Raw genomic sequence first — 12,584 nt, 5'->3', positions numbered from 1 at the left:
TTCACTTGTATCTCACCACATACATGCTTGAGTCACATACAGATAACCAGGGATTTTATGTTTTATTGGTTTGTGGTAAAGCAAATAAAACAATCAACCAAGCAAAAATACAAGATGTGAAGTAAATATCATATATTAACAACACAAGCGTTCGTACAAACTGTTTACAAACTACAGGACACAAGACTTTAGGGCATCAACCCTAACATATTATTGGTGCAAGAGGGAGAGAAAGGAAAATAGCGAGCCCTGTACTACCTAAGCAGAACTTTAAATGGAGTTGAAATCAATTATTCTTCTATTGAGAAAACTTGCCTTGCACTCTTCTTCGCTACCAACAAGTTGAGACACTACATATAGGCCTTTACAGTTCATTAATTGCGAAAGCCGACCCCATCAAGTACTTTCTATCTAGGCCATCATCTTAGGGAATTTGGCTAAATGGGCAATCATGCTTCAACAATACGATATTGTTTATGTGCTGCAAAAGGTGATTGAAGGATAAGCGTTGGCTGACTTCTTGATGGATCACCCAATTCTATTAGATTGGAAGTTAAGTGAAAACTTACCCGATTACGAAGTTCTCTTCACAGAAATCACAGGGCCTTGGATCATATTCTTCGATGGTACGGCTCGAAAAAGTGGTACGGCGGTAGGCATCATCCTCATTTCACCATAGAAACACATGATTCCTTGTAGCTTTGCGCTTCCTGAGTTATGCTCAAACAATGTCGTCAAATACAAAGACTTGATAATCGGCCTCCAAATGGTTTTAGAGATTGTATTGTCATACATAGAGATTTTTGGTGACTCGAAGTTGATAATCAATTGGCTCTTACTCCAGTACGATATGAAGCATGAGGACTTGAAGCCTTACTTCATTTACACCAGACAATTTATGGAGATATTCAAAAGCATGACACTAAAGCATGTCCCGAGGACAGAAAAGAAAAAAGTGGACGCTTTGGCGAACTTGGCTACTGCTTTGGCAATTTTAGACGATGTGTCTCTTAGTATATCACTTTGTCGAAGGTGGATTAAACCTCCGATCGAGACCGCATGTAAAGAAATGAATGTGATATCAGTCTACTTAATTAATGAGAAAGATTGGTGACAACCCATCGTAGATTACCTTGAGCATGAGAGGCTTCCAGAAAATCCCCACTATAAAATCGAGATTCGAATGAGGGTTGCGCACTTCATTTATTACAAAGAGGTTTTATACGACGCTCCTTAGAAGGGCTCTTTCTTCGATGCCTTGGAAAAAAGGAATCAACAAAGACCTTGGAAGAAGTGCGTTCAGGCATATGCGGTGCATATCAATCTGGATAAAAGGTACAGTTCCAGCTGAAGATGATGGGTTACTAATGGCTAGGGATGATCCAAGGTTCGATGGAATATGAAAAGAAGTGCGAGGCTTGTTAATACCATGCGAGCTGCATTCATCAACTGCCTGAGCCTCTACATCTGACTATAGCTTCATGGCCTTTTGAAGCGTGGGGGCTTGATCTTGTTGGCCCTATAACACCTAAGTCATCAACAAGATATTCTTACATCCTTGCAGCCACTGATTACTTTTCAAGGTGGGTTGTGGCTATCGTCTTGAGAGAAGTCATCAGCAAGATATTCTTACATCCTTGCAGCCACTGATTACTTTTCAAGGTGGGCTGTGGCTATCGCCTTGAGAGAAGTTAAGAAAGAAAACGTGGTGGACTTTATTCGCACTCATATCATCTATCGATACGGTATCGTCCATCGAATCGTGACAGATAATGGGAGGAAAGTCTCCAATAGCTTGATGGACAGGTTGTGTGAGAAGTTCAAGTTCAAGCAGTTCAAGTCATTCATGTACAACGCTGCTGGAAATGGGTTGGCAGAGGCATTCAACAAAACGTTATGAAACCTACTAAAGAAGATTATCTCTAAGTCAAAGAGGGATTGGCAAGAGAAGATCTGTGAGGCATTATGGGATTACTGAACCACTTATGGTACCCTTACAGGAGTCACCCCATACTCTCTTATTTATGGATTAGAGGTTATCCTTCCTTTGGAAAGAGAAATTTCGTCACTAAGGATGGTGGTACAAGAGGGATTGACTACATAAGACAATGCTAAGCTATGTCTTCAAGAATTGGAAGCACTTGATGAAATATGACTGAAAGCTCAACAAGAATTGGAGTGTTACCAAGCGCAAATGTCTAAAGCCTTTGATAAGCACGTAAAGCCTTGATCTTTTCAAGTCGATGATCTAGTGCTTGTTGTAAGAAAACCCATTATCACGACGAGACATACGAGAAATATGTTCACACCTAAATGAGATGGACCTTACATCGTTAAAGAGGTCTACACAAATGGAGCATACAAAATCGTTGATCAAGATGGATTAAGAATCGACCCAATCAATGGCAACTTCCTTAAAAAAAAAAAAAAAAAAAAAAAAAAAAAAAAAAAAGAACTCCTTATCTTAAGAGTATAAACTGTGCGCTGCTTCTGATCCACATGAGCTTAAAAGGGTGAACGACCCATAAAAAAAATTGAGCTAAGTTATAACTTGATCCCTATCATTATAAAGGGTACGTAGGCAACTTAAAGAAATTTATGTTCAGTCACATGATAAAAAAAAATGAGTTTAGTTACATAAAGAAGTAGAGAGTTAAAAGAAAGCTTTAAGTATTGGAAATTGTCACTAAAAAAAGAACAGAAAAAAAGTGGCTCCCACATAAGAAAGAGTTTTTGGGCACCACAGTACACAAATCTAGTGACTAAAAGGGCTTAGAGTCACAAAAAAAAAAAAAAAAAAAAAAAAAAAAACTCTTAAAGCTGCTAACGACTGACGCATGTGAAACTAAGTAAGATGGGCAACATCAAATCATGGTACCCAATTATAATTCCCCAACTCTTGTTGTATGGCTTCTAACATCTGACGTAGTACATGTAAAGCCTTGACATCTTTATCAGAAAGAACTAAAGTGGTCTTAATCGCTTATGGTCTCTTGCATTTCTGAGGTGTCAAGCTTATGTTGATTCAAAAGATCTTCATTCTCGGAAATCAGCTTGGATATTCCGACTCGTTCAATTCTGATGACTTCCAACTTGACTAACAATTCTTCCCTTTTTTGAAAAGCTCGAGAATCGCGCTCTAGTAGTGCTTTTCTCTTAGCAAGGGCACTACTCTCGTCATACAGTATCTTCTCCAGATCAAACTTGGCCTCTTCTAGATGTTGGCTTTTACTTGTCTGAGTCAATTGAGAGAAAAATGATGACTGAAACTTATTATACTTCTTTACATTTCAAAATTATTCATCTACGAGTTTTCTAATAGAGGAAGGTTAGCATCATAAATGTCGAAAATGGCTTCGAGTATCTCGTGATTTTCTTTCTTTAGAAAAATGACCTTCTTGAAAGGAGTACGCATGATTTTCTTATGTATAGTCTCCCACATGGCTAAGACCGTATGATGTCGAACATCAGAAACTATGTTGGCAGCATAAAATTCAGATACCTTGGAAATAACCAGGGGTTTTGTTTTATTCACATGCCTTTGGAGCTCCTTGGTCGTAAGAGGGTGAGCCAGAGGCAAAATTGTGCCAATAGGAGGCCCTGAGCTGTTAGTACGGACAAATGCAAGTTCACGACCTCGTGGACTTGCCAAGGCTTTTGAAGCTTCTCCAGGTTGAAAGACTTTCTGGCATATTGGAGTAACCAGTTTCCTTGATTACGGGATCTGAAACCTTGACGTTCCCAACATCTACTGTCTTCTTGGCATGATGGATGTCGTCAGAGATAGCATGAACTGGATAAGACTGTTGGACGAGATTCACTGGCCACACTTCAAAAGTACCAATTCTCTCAGTGGTTGAGTCAACAGCAAAAGGGCCCATTAAAGATTCTTCGCTTCGCGACGTCATGAATCTTTGAAGAGAGTTGTTTAGGGGTGACTACAAAAAAGCAAAGAAAAAGAAAAGAAAAGAAAAGAAAAGAAAGATGAAAAGGTGAAAAAAAAAATGAAAAAAAATGAAAAAGAGAAGAAATGAAAAAAAGAAAAAAGAAAAAAGAAAAAGAAAAAGAATAGGGAAAAGAGAAGTGGAAGAATTTTTTTAAAAAAAACTTGTGAAGTAGGAGGGGGGGGGAGGGGATAAGGGGATAACATATTGGATTGTATTAGCAACAGCAGAAGCAACAAGGATCATTAAGCACTCTGATTCATTAATTTTGACAGAATATAAACTATGCTCTTACAGAAACAAGTGGGTTTCAAGCCATATACCTTTGTAGAACTTCTTCCACTCTCTATCCTCAGCTGCAAACTTCTCCAAATCTTATTGTAGACCACCTCAAGATCTTCCCCACTATTCCCTTGAAATTTTAGATTGAGTTGTGGGCTTCAAAATAAGCTTGAATGAAGGGAAAAAAGAGAAGAGCTTACTGTTACCACTCCTTAAAGAACAACTTTCTTCAACAGGAATTTTCCAACAAAACTCTATATTTCACATGCCTCAATTACGCTCCATTCTTCTTAATATATTGCAGGTTATCATGCAAAGAAGATGGCTGCATGAGATGTAGCTCATGCTTGGAGTTATCAAAGCCAAAGAAAGTGGATTTCATGTGAGCAAGTTGAAGGTTTTAATGGAAAAAACCATTTTTCCATTTTGTTTTTTGTTTTTTTGTCTTTTTCAATTTTGGATTTAAAATTCAATTTGATTTCAAAAATCAAAATATTATTAATTTTACAAAATTAATTTCATAAATTAATTTTTCTAATAAAATTAATAAATAATTATTTAAACAATTTAAATAATTATAATTAATTTAATATCAAATATTAAATTAATTTTTACATAAATCCACCTTCATATATTTAAATCATATTTAAATATTAATTCTCTTATTCTATTTAATTCTTAAAATTAAACATGTAATTATATCTCATATAATTACTAATTCTCTTAATTCTAATTTGAACATTTCAAAATAACTTATCACGCTATTCTAAAGCTAATCCATTAATGAGCTAGTAGGGGGACCTCGCGGACCTACAGATCATGGGCTCCAACGATCCGAAATTAATTGGCTAAACTCATTACACCAAATTAACCCCCATTCGTTAACTAATGGGTCACTCCACTAAAGCCCATAATTGCACTCTCCTCACTGTAGATATATTATGTCCACATGATTTAACCATAATTATTAAGTCGACCTTTCACAAGTTGTTCGTAATAATGGCTGGGTCAAATGTCTGGTTTATCCCCGAGATTACATCTTGTTCCTCAAGTTCCTACTGATCCTCTAATGAACAACTGGTTTGTGATCCAGTCACTAGACCAAAACTCTCTCAGCCTAGTGAAAGAGTGGGGCCCCTTGTTCAAGACCTGGATTAAGTACTTGAGAGAACAACCTTTCTTCTATCCCTAAATCGAATAGGCGTGAATTCCATCTTGCACCCTATGTCCCCAGCTATCTATTAGGTCTTACCCCTGAAATGGGAGGTTTATTGAACTAGCGCTGTTGAGCTAACCCTCACTTCTGCAAATCTAAGGATAATCCCGAATAAATAGGAGTTCAAAGTTAGCTCAAGATTAAGATCGAGTAACCTAGGTCATCTAAATGAAATAGTCAGTCTTATACAATAAACAACGTTATAAAGTAAGAGTGACTTATTTCTTGGTCCGATCTTATGCAAACTCATTGCATGGGATGCCCCCACTCCTCATGTCGTAACATGTATGAATTAGGATCACTTCATTTGTAGCACTTTACAACTCTTTGTAACAACTACAGAGTAGGCCATATCCCATAGTGTTACCAGAATCAGGCACCCAACCTTATTCATATACTATAGATCATTTTGACTATTTACTCGAACTTGATCTACTTTTATGTCTCTACATAAAGTTCAAGTATTCATGTAATAGTCATGGGTCTTAGTTTATTGGATTTAAACTTTTATGTGTACAATTTATAAAATCCATAAAAATTTTATTGATTATAGAAAATGTTTATCTTTTTACAAACTGCGAGTTTTAGGACATAAAACCCAACATGACAGTGATAGCGTCGTTGGACCTTTTCAAGGTCATCCCTATGTTGATCAAATAGGGTTGTTGAACCTTTCTAGATTCATCCCTATGTTGATCAGGTGGCGATATAATAGGACATATTTTTCTGGGTTCATCCCCATGTTGATCAAATTAGGTTGTTAAACCTTTCCGAGGTCATCCCTATGTTGATAGGGAAGCGACGATATAATAGGGTAGACCTCTCTGAGATCATCCCTATGTGGATAAAATGGGGATTATTAAACCTTTTTTAGGTCAACCCATGTTGACCGAGATATGATATAGCAGACCTTTCCAGGGTCATCCCTATATTGATCAAATGAGGGTTGTTAGACCTTTTCAAGGTCATCCACATGTTAATCGGGAAGTGGCAATATGGGTAAACCTTTCCGGGGTCTGAAACGCACACCAAAAGTACGTTTTTTGGATTTAGAATTTAGTTAGTTTTATGCTTAATTTGAGATCTTTGATGGTTTTATTGTTTAATTGTAGAAAATCGAGCAATTGGATGAGAACAAGCAATTTTAGAAGATTAATAACCAAAATACCCCCAAGAAGGTCAAAGTTTTGACCTAGGGTAATGATCAATGGAGAAAAAGGAAAGAAAATGCAGAGATTGGAGGTAGGGCAATGTTGAACAAGCATTGCAACGCTTCCCCGCGACTCTGCTTTGTAAAAAACGTGATGTTGCGCAAGCACACGCGTCAAATTATTATATAGTAAAACAGTTAAGAGACAGAATATCGTCCTTTGAGGAATTGGTTTGATCCTTTTAGCTATTCAGAGATCTTTCTAATTTTATTTAGGGAGTCGGACTGTGATGAGAATTTAATTAATCTAATCCTAGAAAAGCAAGAAAAGATAACACTGGGGTGAAACTAAACAAAGGCACATTCTAGGGTATGATTTCGTTAAATAGATTAACCAAATTAATTATTTTGACCTTAGACTGACTTCATGAAAATTATAGACCTAGGAGTCTTTTATCCAAGTATTCTCCCTCGAGCTCAACCTTTTCTAATAATTAACCATTGACCCAAATCTCTTCTGTCGCTTGATTAGCTACAACATTAAGTTCCTCTTTCAACAATCTCTATTAATCTCCTATCACTCCCCTGTATACTTGATTAACAGTTTAACATGCTAGATCTAACCTAACGCTCTCTCTCTCGAGCAAGCCATTAAGTAAAGAACATTCAAACAATGTTCAATTATTCAAAAGCATTAAGAACAAACATGTTAAAATAATTATGCATAAATTCAATTCAAGAAATAACCAAATTAGTTTTCGCAATCCATAAAACTAGATCAATACCTTAGAAACACAAATCAGTCACTCATGGTTACAACACAAACATAGACCATCCATGAGGTTCCCAAACACAAAGGAACAGAAAATAAAAGAGAGAATAAATTGCAATTCGTGTTCTTGACTCTCGTCCTCGAATCCAGAATCGCAACCCAACAATCTTTTCAAATCTTCGATCCTTGGAAGCTCCAAGATGCTGCCTCTGTCCAGACTTACACTCCCTAGGGAGGTCTCACCGAAATATCGCTTTACGCTCTCAAAATAGCCCTATAATTGCCTTCTCAAATTAGTTCGGCCACAAACTACTTATATAGGCAGCAATTGCAGCGTTACAATGTTGTGACCAGCGTTGTGACGCTGTCCTGTTTTTCAACCCTCTCATATCTGCAACGTTGCAACACTCATTCAATTTATCCTGCCTCCGATGTCTGCATTTTCTTTCCATTTTCTCCATTGATCATTATCCTAAATCAAAACTTTGACCTTCTTGGGGGTATTTTGGCTATTAATCTTCCAAAATTGTTTGTTCTCATCTAATTGCTCAATTTTCTACAATTAAATAATAAAAGCATCAAATATCTCAAATTAAGCATAAAACTAACTAAATTTTAAGCCCAAAAAATACACTTTTGGAGTGTGTTTCAGGGTCATCCCTATATGGATCAAATGGGGATTGTTAGACCTTTCCGAGGTCATCCCCATGTTGACCAAGATATGATGAGACAGAACTTTCCAAGGTCATCCCTATATCGATCAAATGAGGATTGTTAGATCTTTTCGGGTCATCCCTATGTTGATCAAGATATAATTAGGCAGACCTTTCCGGGGTCATCCCTATGTTGATCAAATAAGGGTTATTAGACCTTTTCGTGGTCATCCCCATGTTGACCAAGATATGATAGGGCTAACCTTTCTAGGGTCATCCCTATTTGATAAAATGAGGATTGTTAGACCTTTTCGGTCATCCCCATGTTGATCAAGATATAATAAGGCAGACCTTTTCGGGTTCATCCCTATGTTGATTAAATGGAGGTTGTTAGACCTTTCAAGGGCCATTCCTATATTGATCGGAAAGTGGCGATATAGTAGGGTAAACCTTTCTGGGGTCATCCTTATGTTGACCAAATGGGGGTTGTTAGACCTTTCCCAGGTCATCTCCATTTTGATTGGGAAGTGACGACATAGTAAGGTAGACCTTTTCGGGATCATCCCTATGTTGATCAAATGGGAGTTGTTAAACCTTTCCATGATTATCCCTATTAATCGGGAAGTGGTGATATAATGGGGTAGAGCTTTCTGAAGTCATTCCTATACGAAGCGAATGGGGATTGTTAGACCTTTTTAGGGTCATCCCCATGTTGACCAAGATATGATGGGTCAGACCTTTCCAGGGTCATCCCTATATTGATCAATTGCGGATTGTTAGACCTTTCTGGGATCATCTTCATGTTAATCAAGATATAATAGGATAGACCTTTCTGGGACCATCCTATGTTAATCAAATGGAGGTTGTTAAACCTTTCCGGGGTCATTCCCATGTTGATCGAGAAGTGATAGTATAATAGGGATATTTAGACCTTTTCAGGGTCATCCTATGTGTGTCCAGGAGACAATTACATATCGAGGTATTACTATAGAAAAAGATTTTTAAAAAAAAAAAAGAAAAGAAAACAAGAAGGAGAAAATAATGGAGAAAAAGAATGAAACAAAAAGGATTAAAAAAATAAAAGGAAAAAAAAAAAGAAGAAGAAAAGAAAGGAGAAAAAGAAAGAAACAAAAAGAAGGAAGAAAAGAAAAGAAAGAGGAGAATAGAGTAAGAATGGAAGATGAGAATGAGAAATATGTATACGGTGAACTCTATTTATAGAGGCTAAGATGGACTCAAATTCTTAATTTAATTTGGATTTTCTACTAAAATCTTATCTTTCTAAAAGATTTTGATAAGATTTGAATCAAAATATCTTATCTTTTAAATTTGAAGTTAAGATTATTGGTGGTTTGAATGGATTAGTCTTAAATCAAATGATATCAAAATCCATTTACATCAATTTTAAATTTGGGCATATTCCAAATTTTATCTCAAATTAATCTCAAATTAAAATTTGGTCATATTTTAAATTTTATCTCATAATCAAATCAAATTTAGCTTTTATCCTCAATCCAAATAAAATTGAGGGTAAAATCTCAAATTTATTTCAAATTAAAATTTGGTTATATTTCAAATTTTATCATAAATTTAGCTTTTATCCTATTTTAAAATCAAATTGTGATAAAATCTCACATAAAAATTTGGTCATATTCCAAATGTTATAAAAGAATCAAATTGTTTAACTTTGAGATTAAATTGTGTATAAAATCTCAAATTAAAATTTGGACATATTCTAAATTTTATCCCAAATTTAAATCATCCAAAGTTAGACTTTTATCTTCAAGCCAAATTAAAAATTAAGGATAAAAATCTCAAATTGATGTAAAATTCAAATTTGGGCATCTTCCAAATTTTATATTAATCCAAATTTAGGTTCTTAATCCCTATTTCCAAATCAAATTGGGTTAAATCTCAAATTAAAATTTGGTCATATTCCAAATTTTATCTTAAATTCGAGCTAGACTTATGTACTAAATTCATAGTTTGACTGACACATTAATTGAGATAAAATTCAAGAACATATATATTTGAATTTCGATTCCAACTTTATATTTTTCGAGATTCATCCACTCATATATGTGCATCAATCTCGAAAATGAGTATTTATTAAATGAGAAATTTTGGACCAATCATAAATTGACACGTCATTAACGTCATTCACTCAATTAATGACAAAATTCAAAATCATCAAATTTGGGACCAATTAGAAGTTCATATATCCCAAAATGAAGTTGAAGACAAATTCCGATGACGCCACGTGGTTTCATCATGACCGTTGAATCATATAAAGTTGATTTAACCGAATTTGATATTATTCTTTGGATTAAAGGACAATTAAGCCCAAAAATGGGTTGAATTTGACCCAAATGTCAAATCAAGCCCAAATCCAACTAATTGGACTCAAAGACTAGGCCCATGGACCAACCAAGCCCAAGTCCAACTAATCAGATACAAGGGTCAGGCTCATGGACCAACTATGCCCAAGCCTATGAGGCCCTGAGAACTTTATAAATAGAGAAGTTCTCTTCATTTGTTAGGGTTAACAATTCTACGTTTTAGAGAGTCCAAGAGAATTCACCTACGAGAATCAAAGGATCAAGTGTTAGAGATCAAACCACAACGTATCAAATCAACATCTACACCAACACAAACTCAAGTTCAACTCCACGAAACAAGTTTCTCCTTAAACTTCATGCAAACAATAGCTCTGAAGAGAAATAAGTCCACTCGCATCCAAAAATTCCGTACTTCTTAAATAAATTTCTTGCTAACTTAAGTATCAATAACAAGCACCACATTGGTATGTATATTTTTCTTATCGTACAGGTAATGGTCTTCACTGAATTACAAATTCAATGTTGTTATCCCAGGAGGATGGATATATATATTACTTCTAAATGGCTGAGCATTTTTTCAAATTTTTAACATTTTCGATTTATACATATTTTTTTCACATTTTTTCCATTACAATTTTTTCATATTCCTATGTAACATGGCTGGGTATTGGGAAGTGGCGTTCATACGGTTGTAAATGCGTGAGAGTAGTGAATAAATGAATATTAGTCAACAATCTCAACGTGGAAAAGGACAGTCACGTGAATAAAATTCATGTCGCACGTGACAGACCGAACTTGGTATATATGGATCGTGTAGCAGCCCGAACTTTTCGACCACATTGAGCCTAATGGTCCAATGTTTACTATCTTAGTTGAGGTGTAAAAGTGATTTTTACATAAAACATCTTCTTTTGGGCATATATTTAATAAATATTTTTAAATTTGATATTTTCATAAAAGATTTTTAATATTATTTTTAGATAAATTTACTCTTTTCATTATTTTTGTGTCCGATTTTTATATGTATTTCTCTATTTGCGAAGTTCCCTTCGTGAGTGAGAGAAAAAAATGTATTTACTATGGAGAAAAAATACATTTAATATGATTTTTTTTCATGTCAATTAGAGAGAAAAAATGCATTTAATATAGATTTTTTGTCCATTTTCAATTAGAGAGAAAATGAATTTAATGATTTTTGATATTATGTGATATACTTCATTCTTTGTTTTGAGTACTATTTGTTGTCATGTAATATATTCCATTGCTTATTTGGCATATATCTCATGTATTCTGATATCTATGCCCTTTTAATTGGGTATTGCTTGTGTGCCTGTAATATATTCTCCGATGTCTCGTATATATGTCATTCTAATGCATTTTTTATATGATGGTCTGACTTATTTGAGTTTGTCTATTATAGTTCATTGTTTATTTTGAGTCTGTTTATATTTTGCATTATTATCTCATATATACCATAATTTAGATTCATGATTATTTATATATATATATGTTAGAACATTTGTTTTAGATGTTTGCAAATATTTTAACCAATATATGAAATATACTAGTAAGGTTAATTAAATTTCATTTAAGTAAATTTAACAAAAGTTCCCTACCAGAAATCACAAATTCTCAATTAATGTAACCGATTCAAATTCAATTTTGAACCTCATGATTTTCAAATAAACAAAGTTATCTACCACAATATATAAATCACAAATGAACTTAATGTTCAATATATATTAGTGTATATATCATAAAACAATCCCAAATAAAAATTGAAGATATATACCACAGTATATATCAAAAAAGCAAAGTAGTTTCAATGTAAACGTATCCATATGACAATACAATATAAACCGCCTTGTGTCGTCAATCGTCATCATCCAGAATCCCACGTTGTCGATTCATCCCGCATCGGATCTGCTCACCTCGTGCCGAAACATGCGCGGGATCACCTTGCCCCACGTCGGATTTGTTCGCCAAGCACCAGAAGATTCACACTGTGCTATTGATTTGCCCTACACCGTCCATCTCCCGGCTGCAACTCACACCGTTGGAAATGAGAAAATAGATGGAGGAGGAAGAAAGGGAAAGTGGAAGAGTTTCAACGTTTTTCTCTTTTTAAAAAAGGTATATCAATGGACGTGAAGCCTTAAGCTGGTGCATGGGGGAGAGAGAATCAATGGAGGCCAAGGCCTAAATTGTAAATAGCCACTCACATGAAA

Source organism: Benincasa hispida, chromosome 10 (assembly GCF_027475165.1).
Source record: "Benincasa hispida cultivar pf3 chromosome 10, pf3_genome.v1.1, whole genome shotgun sequence".
Taxonomy (NCBI): Eukaryota; Viridiplantae; Streptophyta; class Magnoliopsida; order Cucurbitales; family Cucurbitaceae; genus Benincasa; species Benincasa hispida.
This window is presented reverse-complemented; position numbering follows the sequence as displayed.